Source organism: Bacillus rossius, chromosome 13 (assembly GCF_032445375.1).
Source record: "Bacillus rossius redtenbacheri isolate Brsri chromosome 13, Brsri_v3, whole genome shotgun sequence".
NCBI classification, from domain to species: domain Eukaryota; kingdom Metazoa; phylum Arthropoda; class Insecta; order Phasmatodea; family Bacillidae; genus Bacillus; species Bacillus rossius.
The window spans coordinates 38,758,592-38,777,825 of NC_086340.1; positions in this window are offsets into that span (position 1 = coordinate 38,758,592).

The window sequence follows — 19,234 nt, forward strand, 5'->3', positions numbered from 1 at the left end:
AAACGTCGCTTGTTTCTGTTTTGGAAAACTATTGTGTTTGTTTCGTCTTTTCGTTTTGTCGTGTTTTTTTCTCGTTTCAACTGTTGTGCTGATATTTATTTATTTTTTTTTGGGGGGGGGGGGGGGAGACGGTTAATATTTTTGTGCTGTCATTATTTGTGGGGGTTTTTCGTTCTCTTCTGTTTTGGAAAACTATTTTGTTTGTTTCGTCTTTTCGTTTTGTCGTGTTTTTGTTTCGTTTCAACTGTTGTGCTGATTTTTTTGGTTCAGTATTTTTGTGCTGTCATCATTTGTGGTTTTTTTTTTCGTTCTCTTAGTACATTTTTCTTTGTTTTTCTTTGTTTGTTGACCATATTCCTGTTATGGAATAATTATGTGGTGTTTATATCCTGTTGACAAAAGCAATTTTTTGCTTAATTTGTGATTTTGTCTTTTGGGTTTTTTGTAGTTTTCTTCTACAGACATACATGTGCTTAGCAATGAAGTATGTCCAAAAGCTTACATAAAGTTATGTAAGCACATGTACAAAATTAATTACTCAATTTGATACTCAATACTCTATGTTATGAAACCAGATGTATGAAATTAATAAATTAATTTTGTAAAATAATCGAAAAAAAATATTATTAGTAATGAAAATATATAAATATGCTTAATTTTTTATTCTAATTTGTTAATTTAAATTATTTATCAATTATAATGTAACATTTTACAATTTTTAATGCAAATTAATTATACATACGGGAACATCAACTCAGTTATATAAAAAAAACATTTGAAAATAAACTTAGCAAAGTTTATAAACACAATTTATTTTCCTAATAGGTACAGTAAATATAATTTCTGTTTCCCCAGCCAGGGATATCCAACGATCTAATGAATTCTTAGGAATTTGAAGGGGAAAAAATTCGTTAGTTCTATGACCTCCAAAAAAAAAAAACTCCACAGAGACCTCAGCGTACTCTGACAAATTATTATACATGTTAATTGGCTGGTGACTTACTAGTTCACCGGCTGGTCTCAGATTTGACAATTGTCCGGTAAAGAGTTTTTCGTTGGCCTACAGTACTGTCCATAGTCTGTGATCAAATACCAGACTCAGGAAATTTTTAGCTTATTACGAAATGAATCAGCGAATTGTTTTATGTTTCTATGCTGTAATTGTTTTGGTAAATGGAATATAAATATTCTTATTAAATTACAAGTATTTGCACAATTGTATATTTACATGAAAACAACTCTTATCACTACATTCGCAGTAATACTCGGTTACAATTCTTACCCTAGCATCAATGCATTATTGTGTTTTCCCAGTTTCTGCAATAGTTAAATTAATTTTTAAACCGTTCCCTGATTAGCTTTTCAGTAATAACTGCGCTCATCATAGACACAGTGTAACAAAATTGAGCCCAGTAATGAATATTCGACCATCTTTTTCATGGTTAAATTTTTTTTGAAAGAAACTATCACTTAAAATATAAAATTATGCGTCAATTTTCTTAATAAATATTCAGTATTATTTTTAAAAAAAACGTATTTCCTATAGGTATGAAAAATCACCATAATCAAGTGTCGTACAACGTTACAATAACTTTCTTGTGAGTATTGCAATCTATTTCATGGCAACTAATATCCAAAGGAATCTTTTGTAAAAGGACAGGGTCGTCGGAATCGACGAAGGGAGAGCGATCCCACGAGAACGGACAGGGGAAGGGGAAGGATGGATGGTTACGGGTAACACCCCGGAGAAGAGAGCCCACGGGGCTCCTGGCAACGTCCGCTACGTTTCCCACATGCGGAAATACAACTGCAGGGTCGGCGCCCGCCGGTAACGCAGCCAGGATCGTTTGGCGGAGAGAAAAATATTGACGGCCCGATCGCCTCCAGACACGTGCATCGATCGCATCACGCACGACTGTTTCACCTGTTGCAAATTCAGACTTTCTCATGTTGCTAAATTTGCAAATAAACTTTCGACACGGAATTCTATTGAGATACTGTCCATCTTGCGTGTTGAAATTCGTTGAAAAGTAAATTCCCTAAAGTTTTCGCATACGTTAGGAGTAATACTTCTATAGCGTTAGCAAAATATTAACCTGAAAGATTTTAAAACACATATTATAAAATTAAGTATATGTTTATATATTTGTTTTTTGTTTAAATGGCTAAAATCAAGTATGTAAATAAATGTTACAATAATTCTTAACCACAATGAAATAATTCAATTTTATTTTATAATAATTTATAATACTTATACAATAATTTTACTAAAAATTTTAATTTTTTTGCAAGTTACGAGACTCAAACATGTTGCAAAAGTGGCTGATATTTGTACCAGACTGCACCGTCTTGCATCCAGGGGACGTAACGACCTACTGGAACGTAGTTCTGCTACTTCTTCGTTTACGTTCAAAAAATTTAAAAAAAAATTCTTTAAATAAAAAAATGGTACACAATTATTTCAAGAATACATTGTTTCTCCACAGTTGTTTCTAAAAAATTGATACTCTTAATAATAACTTCTCCATTCGAGGTTATATATTAGATTGTAATCAGATATGATTTACCGTAATAGAAGCCATAACTACTCCCTCAGATTTTAATTTTTTTTCATTTATGAAAATTGAGGATGATATTTATATTTATATTAAATTTTTATTCGTAATATATATCTATCCAGTTTTGATAATATATTAAGAACTTAATTAAGTTTTAATCAACTGTATTATATTTAGTATTATTTAGAACCTAATAAATATTATAATAAGGTTTTAGCGCACTATAGATATTAACTAAATTAATTCATTTAAAACAAATAATATAAAAAATAAGTTTATAAAAATTGACGGTTTTATGTTATTTCATTCTAAAATAATTACTTATAATGTAAATAATTATTTAACGTTACATAAGCTGTTAAAATTATTTCAAAATTAATTATTATAATTATTTACCTAATCTTCACTAATATAGGCCCTACCTATAAATATTGTTTTTCTTCATGACAATAAGATTTAAATTTGATTCTTGGATTGGTGTACATCGGCTAAATTTGACAATTGTGTTGGCGGATCGTAACTTAAAGCTGGCTTAATGCGCAGAATACATTATCATTAAAGTTTTGCGTTTCACAAGCAGTACCAGTGATACCGATTTCAATAATGTCACTTGCAAATGAACACATGATATTTTTTTTTGAGATCACTGAAGTAGTTAAATATCGCTGTTAAAAAAAACAGTGACGTTTTACAGAGCTAGTCTCCAAGATACTTGTTTATTATTGATACAAAGATATTTTTCTTATTTGTACTCGTACACAATAAAAATTTAAAAATTTTTTTTGTACAATAAATTATTTTTAAACAAGTTGAAAAATGTACATATTTTTAAATCTCACAACAACAACAAAAAAAACAACAAATTGTACATTTGCCAACTTTGCTGTGAAACATTCAAAGTTTATGCTGTATCGTAATTCCAGACACGTAATCATTGCTTGTTAAGTTAAACCATTAATTTAACTCATTACGCGGGAAGGCAGTATAGAAATTGCCCGATTTTGGGAGTCCAGTTTGCAAACGAATTCTTTGCAAGAGTGTATTTCGGCGGTTATGCGGTTGTTCTACTGCGGCGGCCGGGTCCGTAAGAAGGCAAGGCCCTGGAGTTTCTTAATTAACAGTAATGTTATAGGCGTGGGCGTGAGTCGGACACAATGCTCCCCAGACCGATTGTCCGTGCAGATATGGTTTAATTAATTACTCGCGCATGGCTGGACGGTAGGCATATGAATGAGGTAGGTGTTACGTAGGGGGGAAATTTTTTTTATGAGTAATGACCACGTATACCCGACGGCAGCTTCTTGTGTGGGTGTTCAAAATCCTTCTTCATTTTTTTTTCTTTTATTGTCCGTTATCTTGGTCCTCGACTGGCGTGGAAAAGAAAACACGAAATGCGACACTAAACGGCGACCTAGTATCTCACTGCGTCAGCTGGATTTCAAACCAATTATAGCTGCTATGCCGTAAATAACTCTCAGGGTGAAATTCTCGGTCCAGCACCAGTACAGTGCAGACGAATTAAGAACCACCTCTTCTTTTTTTTTGACGTGACACCGTCTAATAAATAGATGAACGCCGGCTGCACGCACGAAAAAGTGTCCCGTTGCGCACATTGTCCCGTTGCGCAGTGTCCCGTTACTATCATTGTACGCTTGCGCCGCATCTATCTATCTTCCACTCGATTGGAACAACCATCGATTTGACTTTTTCGAGGCACATTAAACTTGAAACACTCCAATTCGTTTCCTACTTTTCCTGTCATCGTCCTATCCTTAACAGAATAACACAGTTTGGAAGAAGTTAAATAGCAAACATGTATAAAAGTTATAGTAAAATAATCTCTTCGTTAAAGTAATAAACATATTTGATATTATGAGTGGAAATAAAAGTAAATTTATCAATTAAATTGTAGATTTCATTTCACTCCTTCTTTGTATCCATACAAAATCGTGATAATTCAATAAAAATGATTGAATTTTATTCATAAAAGTATGCAATCATATCATCAATGTTTTTTTATGACGTTGTCACGTTAAACAATCGTCCGTAAACCGACTTTACAGACAACCAATTTTTTATTTAAGTCGGTTACATATATACAGTTGTCATGTAAATTAACTATTCTTTTAAAAACCGTTACACCAACAGTAAAAGTATTTCAAAAAAAATAGATTTACAAACTTTTGTTATTTTTAATTTTTCTAGTGAAATTTTAAAAACCATTATAGTAGTATATAATAGGGGCTACTGCGCCTGGCTTCTGGCTGTGGAGCCGGGCGCCGGTCCGCCATCTTGGATTTGTGACGTCACAGCGGCCATCTTAGATGAGTGTAACGGGACACAGCGTAACGGGACAAGTAGGACATTGACATTTGACCCTCAAAATTCGCCAAAATTGGGCAAAAATTGCCCAAAATTCCTCAAAAATCGCCAAATTTCCATTTCTGTGGAAAAAAATTCCGCCAAAAAATCTCAAAAAATTCCGCAATTCTAAAATCCCCAAAAGCCGTTTTCCCCTAGAAAGAACCCAAATTCCTAAAAGCGGCTTAAAACTCCTAAGAGCTAGCCGCTCTAAGCCGCCGAGGTTATGACCTTGAAAAATAGGATGCCATGGCAGCCATATTGGATGATTTCGTCACCGTTGCAATTTCCGTTACGGTCGCCATCTTTAACTTTTTTATTTACTATCCGATTTTAATGAAAAAATATTAAAAATTTATAACAAAAATCACTTAATAAAATTTTAATAAAAAATATTTAAAAAACAAACATTTACGACACGGAGCTCGGAGTCCTCGGTTCAAACCCGACGAGTGCAAAAAAATAAAAATGACGACCGATCCTTCCCCCGCGGTGGCTGCTGGCATACTGACTCCCACCACTTTTTTTCAAAGCATATATATATCGTCACCAAGTATGACGTCATGTCCGCCATCTTGTCTTCGATGCTGGAAGCCATCATCATTGTATCGTCGGCGAGAGTGCGCTGACGCCATGTTAGTTGAATTCTCACCCGCTAGAGTGCAGTAATCAATTATTACTGTGACACCCGCCATCTTGAAATTTGGACGCCATCTTGAAAATCCGTAATTATTTAGCTAGGAATTCGGGAAAAATTCCAAAATTAATTAAATAAATCACTCATTAATTTACATATTGATTCGATCCGCTCCTGTCCTCGGTTCGATACCCGATCGATGCAATAATGTTTAATTTTACGTAAAAAAATAATAATTTCAATAAACCATGTTCAACATTCGTAAAGAGACTTTAAATCCTCTACGACCATCATCCTATCAGAAATCAAAACCACCATATTGGAAATGCGTAATTTTAATGCTAGAGATTCGGGAAAAAGTTCCAAAATTCATTAAATAAATTTGTAATCTATATACTGATTGAATAGATCGACTAAGGTCCTTGGTTCGATCCCTGGCCGATGCAATAATGTTTAATATTTTAAAAAAAGTACCACTTAACTGACAGGTTTGAGAAAATAAAAACACCACAAAGTCTTTTACAAACATAATATTTATTACACAATTTCTATCCCACTACAGAATCACTTGCGAAGGCCAGCAATCTTATAAACATTTAGCCCTGCATAGACGTGCAACGACTACTTCTTAGCTCCAACAGCTCCAAATGCTCCAAATGGCTCCAACAGCTCCAAATGCTTGACAGCTCCAAATGCTTGACAGCTCCAAATGTCTCCAAATGCTTAACACAGCTCCAAATGGCTCCAAATGCTCCAAACGGCCTCCAAATGCTTGACAGCTAAAAATGCTTCAAAAGGCTCCAAATGCTTAACACAGCTCCAAATGGCTCCAAATGCTCCAAACGGCCTCCAAATTCTTGACAGCTCCAAATGTCTCCAACAGCTCCAAATTCTCCAAATGCTTGACAGCTCCAAATGCTTCAAAAGGCTCCAAATGCTCCAAATGACTCCAAAAGGCTCCAAATGCTCCAAACGGCCTCCAAATGGCTCCAACAGCTCCAACAGCCTCCAAATGCTTAACACAGCTCCAAATGGCTCCAAATGCTCCAAACGGCCTCCAAATGCTTGACAGCTTCAAATGTCCCCAGCAGCTCCAAATCCTCCAAATGTCTCCAGCAGCTCCAAATGCTCCAAATGGCTCCAACAGCTCCATCTTCAATTGGTTCCAACTGATACTAATTACTTTTCTTATCGAACTTGGCATGATTACTAACATGTCTTTATTAGTATACATTTTGACTGGCAGTGGTAACGTATTTTGCACCTTTAAGTTATAAGTTTTATTTAGAAATCAGATTTCGATAAATGGTAGATACCATTTGGAAAGAAAAAAATATTAATTTATCTTCAAGTTTATACACATACATTTAATTTAAGCCATTATTGTATGTAGCCAGCTTCCCTCAGTTCTTCGAGTATGAAGGATATTTCTTTAAAGTTCGAATAGTTTCCTGCACAAAGCGATCCATGTAGTTGTCGTAGCCTGTCAACCAATATGTTAGGATCTTCCCATGAGGTATAATCAATCTCTTCTGCTGCGTTCATCATCATCCTTGCATGTTTATAATAAATACTAGCTGCAGTACCCGGCTTTGCCCGGGCTGAACACCGGGTTATATATTGTCCGCGAGTTACAGCAAAATGTATAGCGATATGTCCAGTGTGGTGGACATTAAGAAATGACACATAATTGCTGTTTGTGTATCTGTGACCTATGGTTTTCTGTTTACCCATGGCGATCGGTTTAAAGGTTTAGAAGTTGATGCGCTACTGCGCCATCTAGCGGCGAGTTACAAAAAAAAATGGTTAGCATAAAAACCTTCTCCATGATAAAACACTTCGATGTGCCAACTTTCATGGCGATCGGTCAAACGGTGTAAGAGTTTATCGACGACATACATGCTAATATCCAATTTATATATATTCTTATATTTCGAAATTTTGGGGCTGTCACTTTTGCGGAAAGTGGATGTTCAGGACCTCGAATGGTTTGGAACACTCCATCTCGAAAGAATAGATATTTGAAATTCCTGAAATTTTCGAAATATTGGGCTTTGTTCCCAGAGGGTGGCAGGGGTTTCGAGGACCCTGAATGGCTCGAAAACACTTAAAATCGAAAGATAGATTTTTCAAATTTTTTAAACTTTCGAAATTTTGGGGCTTTTACCACTTGGGAAGGGGGGGGGGGGGGTTTGACGTTGAGGACCCCGAATGGCTCGGAAACACTCCAAATCGAAAGAGATATAAAGAAATATAAGAATGTAGGCATTAACTGTACTCCTATCAACCAAAATAACAGTATTGACAAATAGAAAGCTTATTACCTACCTATGAATAATTATCTAAATAAATTAATAAATAACTCTATGTTTAAGAATTTACGTACATACATAATATTAAACTTCAAACTATACACACAAAAAAAAAAACAACTAACAATGTTTGTGAAACTATTTTTTATTTGTCATAATGTTTAAAACATTTGTAGGATTTGTTTATATGTAAAACTGCGGTGGCAATTTTCTGCTTATCCAAAGGAGTATAGAAATTAATAGAGATATCTCTCCCTGTACACACCACAAATCTTTGAATTAAGTAAAAAAAAAACATAGTCCAAAATGAAACAAAAAGTATAAATAACAACTAATTTGACAAAAAATTTATACAACTGGAATGACAATGTTAAAATCCGCCTGAAATTTAATAGAAGTAGGTAGGTAAGAATATATTTAAGAAATTAAATGAAATTAAAACATACATAAATAAAATTATCTCACACTCAACCCAACATAATGTTTAATATAAAATAAAGAAGTTGGCAATTACACGTAACTATTCTAATTAAAAAAAAACAACTTTCCTGATATAGTAAAAATTCAAATTTTTCAACAATATATTACATAATTGACAAATATTTCTGGTCTTAGGTCTCAGCAGCCTTAAGACTCTTGACGCTCAGCAGATAAATTATAAACACTAAACCAAACTCCTTGCAAATAAGTAGGTCATGTAAAAAAAAATAACAATATTGACAAATAGAAAATTTTAGTAATCCCTACCAACCTATGAATAAATTTCGAAGAAATTTATAAGTTTAAGAATTTATGTACCTACATAATATTAAACTTGAAACTATCCACACAATAAAAACCTTAGTATGTTAGTGAAACTATTTTTTTTGTCATAATACCTAAAATACGTATGTTTCCAAAATGAAACAAAGTATAAATGATGACCAATTTGACAAAAAAATAATTGTACAACTCGAATGACATTGAAAAACATACACATGAAATATAAAAGAATTATGAATGCCCTAGGTAAGGAGAAAAAATATATATATAGAATAAATTAAATAAAAAAATGGGTGCGTGTACTTAGGTACGCGCATGAGAAGTTATACTTCTTTGGCATCATTAAAAATAGTTTTTAATTGCATGCAAAAATATTGCGTGGAGTCCCTCCGCGTGGAAGAAGTGAAACTTCGTAATGTGGAAATGAAAATAGGAAGGGGTAGAAATTGATTTTTAGTGAAATCATATTGTATCAAATCAAATTTTAAAAAAATAAAGGAAATAAATTTGTAACGATGCATCAGATTGATCTTCAGAGAGAGAGAGAGAGAGAGAGAGAGAGAGAGAGAGAGAGAGAGAGAGAGAGAAAGAGAGAGACCTATTGAATGTCTATAAAACTAACTTTTTTATGAGAGCAGATTTTCATGAAATAAATCATGAAATCATTCAATGATAAAAGCTGTTTATTTAATTAAGCGGACGGGTACGCCCCAAGAAGAAAATTGACGCGGCGAGACCTCGTGGACATAGAGAAATGACACACACTCACTATATATGTCTCTATGAAACATGATTTTTTTCTGCAATTTAAATTGTAATATACAAAAACGGTATTGAAAATTGAAACAAATATGGCGACACTACAAACTGTCAAGATCTTTATTTTTTTCTTACTCTCTACTTAGTTCCTTACAATAGCAAAACGTAACGTAATGGCTTGAAAGCTATTGCTCGGCATACATAGAGGAATGACACTAACAGTTTGTATATCTATGACACACATTACATTAAATTAAGATATATTTTTTCAACCCGTTTAAAATTTATTTTTTTAGACAAAAGATAGCCTATGTTTATCCCCAGGATATAATCTATCTCCTTGCCAAATTTCATAACGATCTGTTCAGCCGTTCAGCCGGGAAAAGGTAACAAACAGACAGACAGACAGAGTTACTTTCGCATTTATAATATTAGTAAGGATTATTATCTCTGGTGTCTATCGTTTTAACACCAACCACAAGGTCACTTTCGTTTACGTGCCAGTGATTATCACAAGCTTTATCAGGATAATTTATTTTATTACGACGTTTCCATCGTTTTGGTCTCAAACCACCATCACAGTCTTCACTCTTGCATGAGTAGTATATGAATGACGGTCCGACGGCAGGCTTTAAGGCTGTGGAGCCGAGAGCCGGTCCGCCATCTTAGATTGTGACGTCACGGCGGCCATCTTGGAGGAGTGTAACGGGACACAGCGTAACGGGACAAGTTTGACCTTGACCTTTGACCCTCAAAATTCGCCAAAATTGGCCAAAAAATGCCCAAAATTCCTTAAAATTCGTCAAAATTTACATTTCTGTGAAAAAAATTCCGCCAAAAAATCTCAAAAAATTCAACAATTCAAAAATCAGGATTTCGAAAATCCTCAAAAGTCGTTTTGCCCTAGAAAAAACCCAAATTCCTAAAAGTGGCTTAAAACTCCTAAGAGCTAGCCGCTCTAAGCCGCCGAGGTCATGACCTTGAAAACTAGGATGCCGTGGCAGCCATATTGGATGATGACGTCACCGTTGCAATTTCCGTTACGGCCGCCATCTTTAAAATCTTGATTTATTATCCGATTTTAATGAAATTTTTTTTAAAATTTATAAAAAAATTCAATTAATAAAAATTTAATAAAAAATATTTAAAAAACAAACATTTACGACACGGAGCTCGGAGTCCTCGGTTCAAACCCGACGAGTGCAAAAAAATAAAAATGACGACCGATCCTTCCCCCGCGGTGGCTGCTGGCATACTGACTCCCACCACTTTTTTTCAAAGCATATATATATCGTCACCAAGTATGACGTCATGTCCGCCATCTTGTCTTCGATGCTGGAAGCCATCATCATTGTATCGTCGGCGAGAGTGCGCTGACGCCATGTTAGTTGAATTCTCACCCGCTAGAGTGCAGTAATCAATTATTACTGTGACACCCGCCATCTTGAAATTTGGACGCCATCTTGAAAATCCGTAATTATTTAGCTAGGAATTCGGGAAAAATTCCAAAATTAATTAAATAAATCACTCATTAATTTACATATTGATTCGATCCGCTCCTGTCCTCGGTTCGATACCCGATCGATGCAATAATGTTTAATTTTACGTAAAAAAATAATAATTTCAATAAACCATGTTCAACATTCGTAAAGAGACTTTAAATCCTCTACGACCATCATCCTATCAGAAATCAAAACCACCATATTGGAAATGCGTAATTTTAATGCTAGAGATTCGGGAAAAAGTTCCAAAATTCATTAAATAAATTTGTAATCTATATACTGATTGAATAGATCGACTAAGGTCCTTGGTTCGATCCCTGGCCGATGCAATAATGTTTAATATTTTAAAAAAAGTACCACTAAACTGACAGGTTTGAGAAAATAAAAACACCACAAAGTCTTTTACAAACATAATATTTATTACACAATTTCTATCCCACTACAGAATCACTTGCGAAGGCCAGCAATCTTATAAACATTTAGCCCTGCATAGACGTGCAACGACTACTTCTTAGCTCCAACAGCTCCAAATGCTCCAAATGGCTCCAACAGCTCCAAATGCTTGACAGCTCCAAATGCTTGACAGCTCCAAATGTCTCCAAATGCTTAACACAGCTCCAAATGGCTCCAAATGCTCCAAACGGCCTCCAAATGCTTGACAGCTAAAAATGCTTCAAAAGGCTCCAAATGCTTAACACAGCTCCAAATGGCTCCAAATGCTCCAAACGGCCTCCAAATTCTTGACAGCTCCAAATGTCTCCAACAGCTCCAAATTCTCCAAATGCTTGACAGCTCCAAATGCTTCAAAAGGCTCCAAATGCTCCAAATGACTCCAAAAGGCTCCAAATGCTCCAAACGGCCTCCAAATGCTTGACAGCTTCAAATGTCCCCAGCAGCTCCAAATCCTCCAAATGTCTCCAGCAGCTCCAAATGCTCCAAATGGCTCCAACAGCTCCATCTTCAATTGGTTCCAACTGATACTAATTACTTTTCTTATCGAACTTGGCATGATTACTAACATGTCTTTATTAGTATACATTTTGACTGGCAGTGGTAACGTATTTTGCACCTTTAAGTTATAAGTTTTATTTAGAAATCAGATTTCGATAAATGGTAGATACCATTTGGAAAGAAAAAAATATTAATTTATCTTCAAGTTTATACACATACATTTAATTTAAGCCATTATTGTATGTAGCCAGCTTCCCTCAGTTCTTCGAGTATGAAGGATATTTCTTTAAAGTTCGAATAGTTTCCTGCACAAAGCGATCCATGTAGTTGTCGTAGCCTGTCAACCAATATGTTAGGATCTTCCCATGAGGTATAATCAATCTCTTCTGCTGCGTTCATCATCATCCTTGCATGTTTATAATAAATACTAGCTGCAGTACCCGGCTTTGCCCGGGCTGAACACCGGGCGATATATTGTCCGCGAGTTACAGCAAAATGTATAGCGATATGTCCAGTGTGGTGGACATTAAGAAATGACACATAATTGCTGTTTGTGTATCTGTGACCTATGGTTTTCTGTTTACCCATGGCGATCGGTTTAAAGGTTTAGAAGTTGATGCGCTACTGCGCCATCTAGCGGCGAGTTACAAAAAAAATGGTTAGCATAAAAACCTTCTCCATGATAAAACACTTCGATGTGCCAACTTTCATGGCGATCGGTCAAACGGTGTAAGAGTTTATCGACGACATACATGCTAATATCCAATTTATATATATTCTTATATTTCGAAATTTTGGGGCTGTCACTTTTGCGGAAAGTGGATGTTCAGGACCTCGAATGGTTTGGAACACTCCATCTCGCAAGAATAGATATTTGAAATTCCTGAAATTTTCGAAATATTGGGCTTTGTTCCCAGAGGGTGGCAGGGGTTTCGAGGACCCTGAATGGCTCGAAAACACTTAAAATCGAAAGATAGATTTTTCAAATTTTTTAAACTTTCGAAATTTTGGGGCTTTTACCACTTGGGAAGGGGGGGGGGGGGGGGGTTTGACGTTGAGGACCCCGAATGGCTCGGAAACACTCCAAATCGAAAGAGATATAAAGGAATATAAGAATGTAGGCATTAACTGTACTCCTATCAACCAAAATAACAGTATTGACAAATAGAAAGCTTATTACCTACCTATGAATAATTATCTAAATAAATTAATAAATAACTCTATGTTTAAGAATTTACGTACATACATATAATTAAACTTCAAACTATACACACAAAAAAAAAACAACTAACAATGTTTGTGAAACTATTTTTTATTTGTCATAATGTTTAAAACATTTGTAGGATTTGTTTATATGTAAAACTGCGGTGGCAATTTTCCGCTTATCCAAAGGAGTATAGAAATTAATAGAGATATCACTCCCTGTACACACCACAAATCTTTGAATTAAGTAAAAAAAAAAAACATAGTCCAAAATGAAACAAAAAGTATAAATAACAACTAATTTGACAAAAAATTTATACAACTGGAATGACAATGTTAAAATCCGCCTGAAATTTAATAGAAATAGGTAGGTAAGAATATATTTAAGAAATTAAATGAAATTAAAACATACATAAATAAAATTATCTCACACTCAACCCAACATAATGTTTAATATAAAATAAAGAAGTTGGCAATTACACGTAACTATTCTAATTAAAAAAAAACAACTTTCCTGATAAAGTAAAAATTCAAATTTTTCAACAATATATTACATAATTGACAAATATTTCTGGTCTTAGGTCTCAGCAGCCTTAAGACTCTTGACGCTCAGCAGATAAATTATAAACACTAAACCAAACTCCTTGCAAATAAGTAGGTCATGTAAAAAAAAATAACAATATTGACAAATAGAAAATTTTAGTAATCCCTACCAACCTATGAATAAATTTCGAAGAAATTTATAAGTTTAAGAATTTATGTACCTACATAATATTAAACTTGAAACTATCCACACAATAAAAACCTTAGTATGTTAGTGAAACTATTTTTTTTGTCATAATACCTAAAATACGTATGTTTCCAAAATGAAACAAAGTATAAATGATGACCAATTTGACAAAAAAAAAATTGTACAACTCGAATGACATTAAAAAAAATACACATGAAATTTAAAAGAATTATGAATGCCCTAGGTAAGGAGAAAAAATATATATATAGAAGAAATTAAATAAAAAAATGGGTGCGTGTACTTAGGTACGCGCATGAGAAGTTATACTTCTTTGGCATCATTAAAAATAGTTTTTAATTGCATGCAAAAATATTGCGTGGAGTCCCTCCGCGTGGAAGAAGTGAAACTTCGTAATGTGGAAATGAAAATAGGAAGGGGTAGAAATTGATTTTTAGTGAAATCATATTGTATCAAATCAAATTTAAAAAAAATAAAGGAAATAAATTTGTAACGATGCATCAGATTGATCTTCAGAGAGAGAGAGAGAGAGAGAGAGAGAGAGAGAGAGAGAGAGAGAGAGACCTATTGAATGTCTATAAAACTAACTTTTTTATGAGAGCAGATTTTCATGAAATAAATCATGAAATCATTCAATGATAAAAGCTGTTTATTTAATTAAGCGGACGGGTACGCCCCAAGAAGAAAATTGACGCGGCGAGACCTCGTGGACATAGAGAAATGACACACACTCACTATATATGTCTCTATGAAACATGATTTTTTTCTGCAATTTAAATTGTAATATACAAAAACGGTATTGAAAATTGAAACAAATATGGCGACACTACAAACTGTCAAGATCTTTATTTTTTTCTTACTCTCTACTTAGTTCCTTACAATAGCAAAACGTAACGTAATGGCTTGAAAGCTATTGCTCGGCATACATAGAGGAATGACACTAACAGTTTGTATATCTATGACACACATTACATTAAATTAAGATATATTTTTTCAACCCGTTTAAAATTTATTTTTTTAGACAAAAGATAGCCTATGTTTATCCCCAGGATATAATCTATCTCCTTGCCAAATTTCATAACGATCTGTTCAGCCGTTCAGCCGGGAAAAGGTAACAAACAGACAGACAGACAGAGTTACTTTCGCATTTATAATATTAGTAAGGATTATTATCTCTGGTGTCTATCGTTTTAACACCAACCACAAGGTCACTTTCGTTTACGTGCCAGTGATTATCACAAGCTTTATCAGGATAATTTATTTTATTACGACGTTTCCATCGTTTTGGTCTCAAACCACCATCACAGTCTTCACTCTTGCATGAGTAGTATATGAATGACGGTCCGACGGCAGGCTTTAAGGCTGTGGAGCCGAGAGCCGGTCCGCCATCTTGGATTGTGACGTCACGGCGGCCATCTTGGAGGAGTGTAACGGGACACAGCGTAACGGGACAAGTTTGACCTTGACCTTTGACCCTCAAAATTCGCCAAAATTGGCCAAAAAATGCCCAAAATTCCTTAAAATTCGTCAAAATTTACATTTCAGTGAAAAAAAATTCCGCCAAAAAATCTCAAAAAATTCAACAATTCAAAAATCAGGATTTCGAAAATCCTCAAAAGTCGTTTTGCCCTAGAAAAAACCCAAATTCCTAAAAGCGGCTTAAAACTCCTAAGAGCTAGCCGCTCTAAGCCGCCGAGGTCATGACCTTGAAAACTAGGATGCCATGGCAGCCATATTGGATGATGACGTCACCGTTGCAATTTCCGTTACGGCCGCCATCTTTAAAATCTTGATTTATTATCCGATTTTAATGAAATTTTTTTTAAAATTTATAAAAAAATTCAATTAATAAAAATTTAATAAAAAATATTTAAAAATCATACATTAACGACACGGAACTCGGAGTCCTCAGTTCGAACCCGACGAGCGCAAAAAAAAATAAAAATGGCGACCGATCCTTCCCCCCGTGGTGACTTTTGGCAGACTGACTCCCACCACTTTTTTTCAAAGCATATATATCGTCACCTAGTATGACATCATGTCCGCCATCTTGTCTTCGTTGCTGGAGACCACCATCTTGTTTTCGTCGGCGAGAGTGCGCTGACGCCATGTTAGTTTAACTCTTACCCGCTAGAGTGCAGTAATCATTTATTATTGCTGTGACACCCGCCATCTTGTCATTTGGCCGCCATCTTGAAAATCCGTAATTATTTAGCTAGAAATTCGGGAAAAAGTCCAAAATTCATTAAATAAATTTGTAATCTATATACTGATTGATTAGGTCGACTAAGGTCCTTGGTACGATCTAGGACGATGCAAAAAAAAAGGAAATATAACATCAATTTAACATAATAGTAACAGGTTCGAAAATAAAAACACTGCAAGTTCTTTTACAAACATAATATTTATTACATAATTTCTATTTTACTACAGGATCACCTGCGAAGGTTAGCAATCTTACAAACATTTAGGTCCGCATAGGCGTGAAATGACTAATTCTTAGCTCCAATCGGTTTATACAAGACAGAGTCCAGCCAGATCCTTTACAGACATAGTCCTCCTCTTCTTGACAGAGTTTCTGGATACCTTGTTTAACAGTTTGCTTGATATCGTTAGAACTGTAAATTACTGCAGCCGATGTCTTGAATGCACACTTCTTCACTTTGTCATCGAACGGATAAGGCTTTCCATATATACAGTCCAACCACAAGTTATATTTCAAAGGTCCGTTTGTTGCTACGTCATCAGTAAGCTGATTGATTATGTCCTGTCTGATATCATCAAGAAAATTACAAATGCCCTTTGACTCACTTAACGTACTTGGATAATAGTAGTCTTTCAATGTTCCACGAAATGCAGACTGCGCCAAGTAAAAGCCATTATAGTTCACTTGTAATGCTCCGATCACAGTCTTATGTTTATTTTCATGTTCAGATGCCACAGCAATCGGTTGCTGCACATCAGTTTTTTTACTTGTACGCTCACGAGTCACCAATCTAAACTCAGGAGTCGTAATTGCTGCAGGTAGTTCAGCAGTAGGCGCACTGACTTCACCTTTACAGTTTATCGAATGTTGGCGCAAATTATCAATTCGAGTAAACCATTTATGACACTCGTCACAGCGAAACTTCATGCGAGAAGGATTCTTCGTACATTTACTCCTCTCATGTCTCCGTACATCATGTGCAAATGCAAACGTCATGTCGCAGTAGCCACAAGGATGCCTAGTTGAAGACAAACCCGAACCAGATGTCGATGTTACTGCAACTGAATCATTTCCAGGCATACTCTTATGCACATCAATGCATCGCTGTTGTATAGAAACCTTTACTTTCTGCCGCACTGCAGGTCCTTTACATGTCTCCAAGTGATGCTTCAAATTAGCATTTCTTGTAAATTGCTTGCGACACTTAATACAACCAAACATTTTACGATAAGGGTTCTTGGCACATTCTCTCTTCTCGTGTCGACGAGCATTGCTGATGTTTGAGAAAATCTTGTCACAGTAACGACATCGATGTTCGTTAGTTGACGATTCGCCATCCATTGAAGTCTCCATCGAGGGCGAAACAGCGTTCGTCGAGGTTTCCTGTACAGTCAGCACTACCGGCATTAAAGTCTCTTCTGCTGGTGGTATCACATCTGTTGAAATCCCCTCCAATGTTGACGTCATCGTTACCAACGGGATCTGCTCCTTCTCCGTCGTAGCTATCGATAAGGTTCCCGTAGTCGATGGTACAACCTCCGAGTTCAACGTTAAAGACGGTAAAGATGCCATCGAGTTCGCAAGAACAGGTAATTACGCGATTTATGCACCAGATTAAACAATCTAGGTGATCCTTACACCGCCGTCGTCAGAAACAAACTGAGCGTCCTGCTGTCTAGGACTCGCTTATATACATGCACCGGATGGAATAATACGCTAGTCAAATCAAGAACAATTTATTATAATACTAGAGTCAAAACAACATTAAAAAAATAGAAGCACCATCAAAAAAAAAGGAAGCACACTTGGAAGCACCGACAACGAAAAGGCAGCACATTTGGAAGCACCGACAACGAAAAAGGCAGCACCATCATCGAAAAGGCCGCACATTTGTCATTGGCTCCAATATTCATTGGCTCCAATATTCATTGGCTCCAATATTCATTGGTTCCATCAGTCTATTGATTCTATCAGTCTAGTGACTCCAACAGTCATTGACACCAACGACCTTTTTCTTCATCAGCTCCAATGATATTTGGCTAGAATGCTACGAGTCTAAGAGACCATGAGACTACAATTCTACGAGTGTACAAGACTCCTCCAACTACCTTCAAGTGTATAAAGCTCCAAATGCTCCAACAGCTCCAACACGCAATGTACGCGCAATACATGCAATTTACACGCAATAAATGTAATGATTACACAGTACACACACACAGGAAACGGAACGTACACACAGGAAACGGAACGTACACACAGTACACACAGGAAATGGAACGTACACACAGTACACACAGGAAACGTAATGATCACACATACAGTAGCGGAAACACACACAGGCTTAGTTGGAAATCAGAATACAAGAATTAAAAACATTAAATTTTTACTTTCAATATTTTATTACTTCTCAACATTACACAAATACAAGTAAAAGAAGCCATTATTGTATGTAGCCAGCTTTCCTCAGTTCTTTGAGTATGAAGGATATTTCTTTGATGCACGGATAGTTTCCTGCACAAAGCGAGCCATGTAGAAGTCTTAGCCGGTCAACCAATAAGTTTGGATCTTTCCATGATGTGTAATCAATCACTTCTACCACCATCTTACTTGCTTGTTTATTATAAATACTTTTAATATCACAATCGTCCCAGTGATCATAATAAGCATTAACAGAGATATTTATTATAACACGACGTTTCCATCGTTTCGGTCTCAGGACATCGCCACATTCTTCGATCTTGTCAGCTCTAGGTGCTTCATCACAGTCTATGCCTTTGTCAACAGCCTCAGAGTCACTGTAACAATCACTGTAGAAGACATCCTCTTCACCCAGATTACCGTATGAATTCGCTATCGATGATGTTGAAGTGTCTTCATCGTCTTCATGCTTCCTTTTTAGGAGTCCATCATTTTTACAAAGAATGGAGGATCTACTGTATATAGGCTTGAATGTATTCTCACTTTTCACGGTGTTGATACTTCCATTAGTTTCAGTCTTCCCGAAGCCATTAGCATCCTTCAATTTATGTTCTTCCTCACGATCGGGTGAGCTAATACCATCACGCTCAGGACAAGGAAAATTATTGTCATAATGCAGATCACTCTTCCTTAGCCTAGTGGATCCATCGGTGTCCTCTATGCCGTAAGTAGTCTTGACTTTACATGTTTTACCATGTCTTTTTAAGCTGTCAATTCGTGTTAACAACCTGCTACAACGATTACAGCTTAACATGTT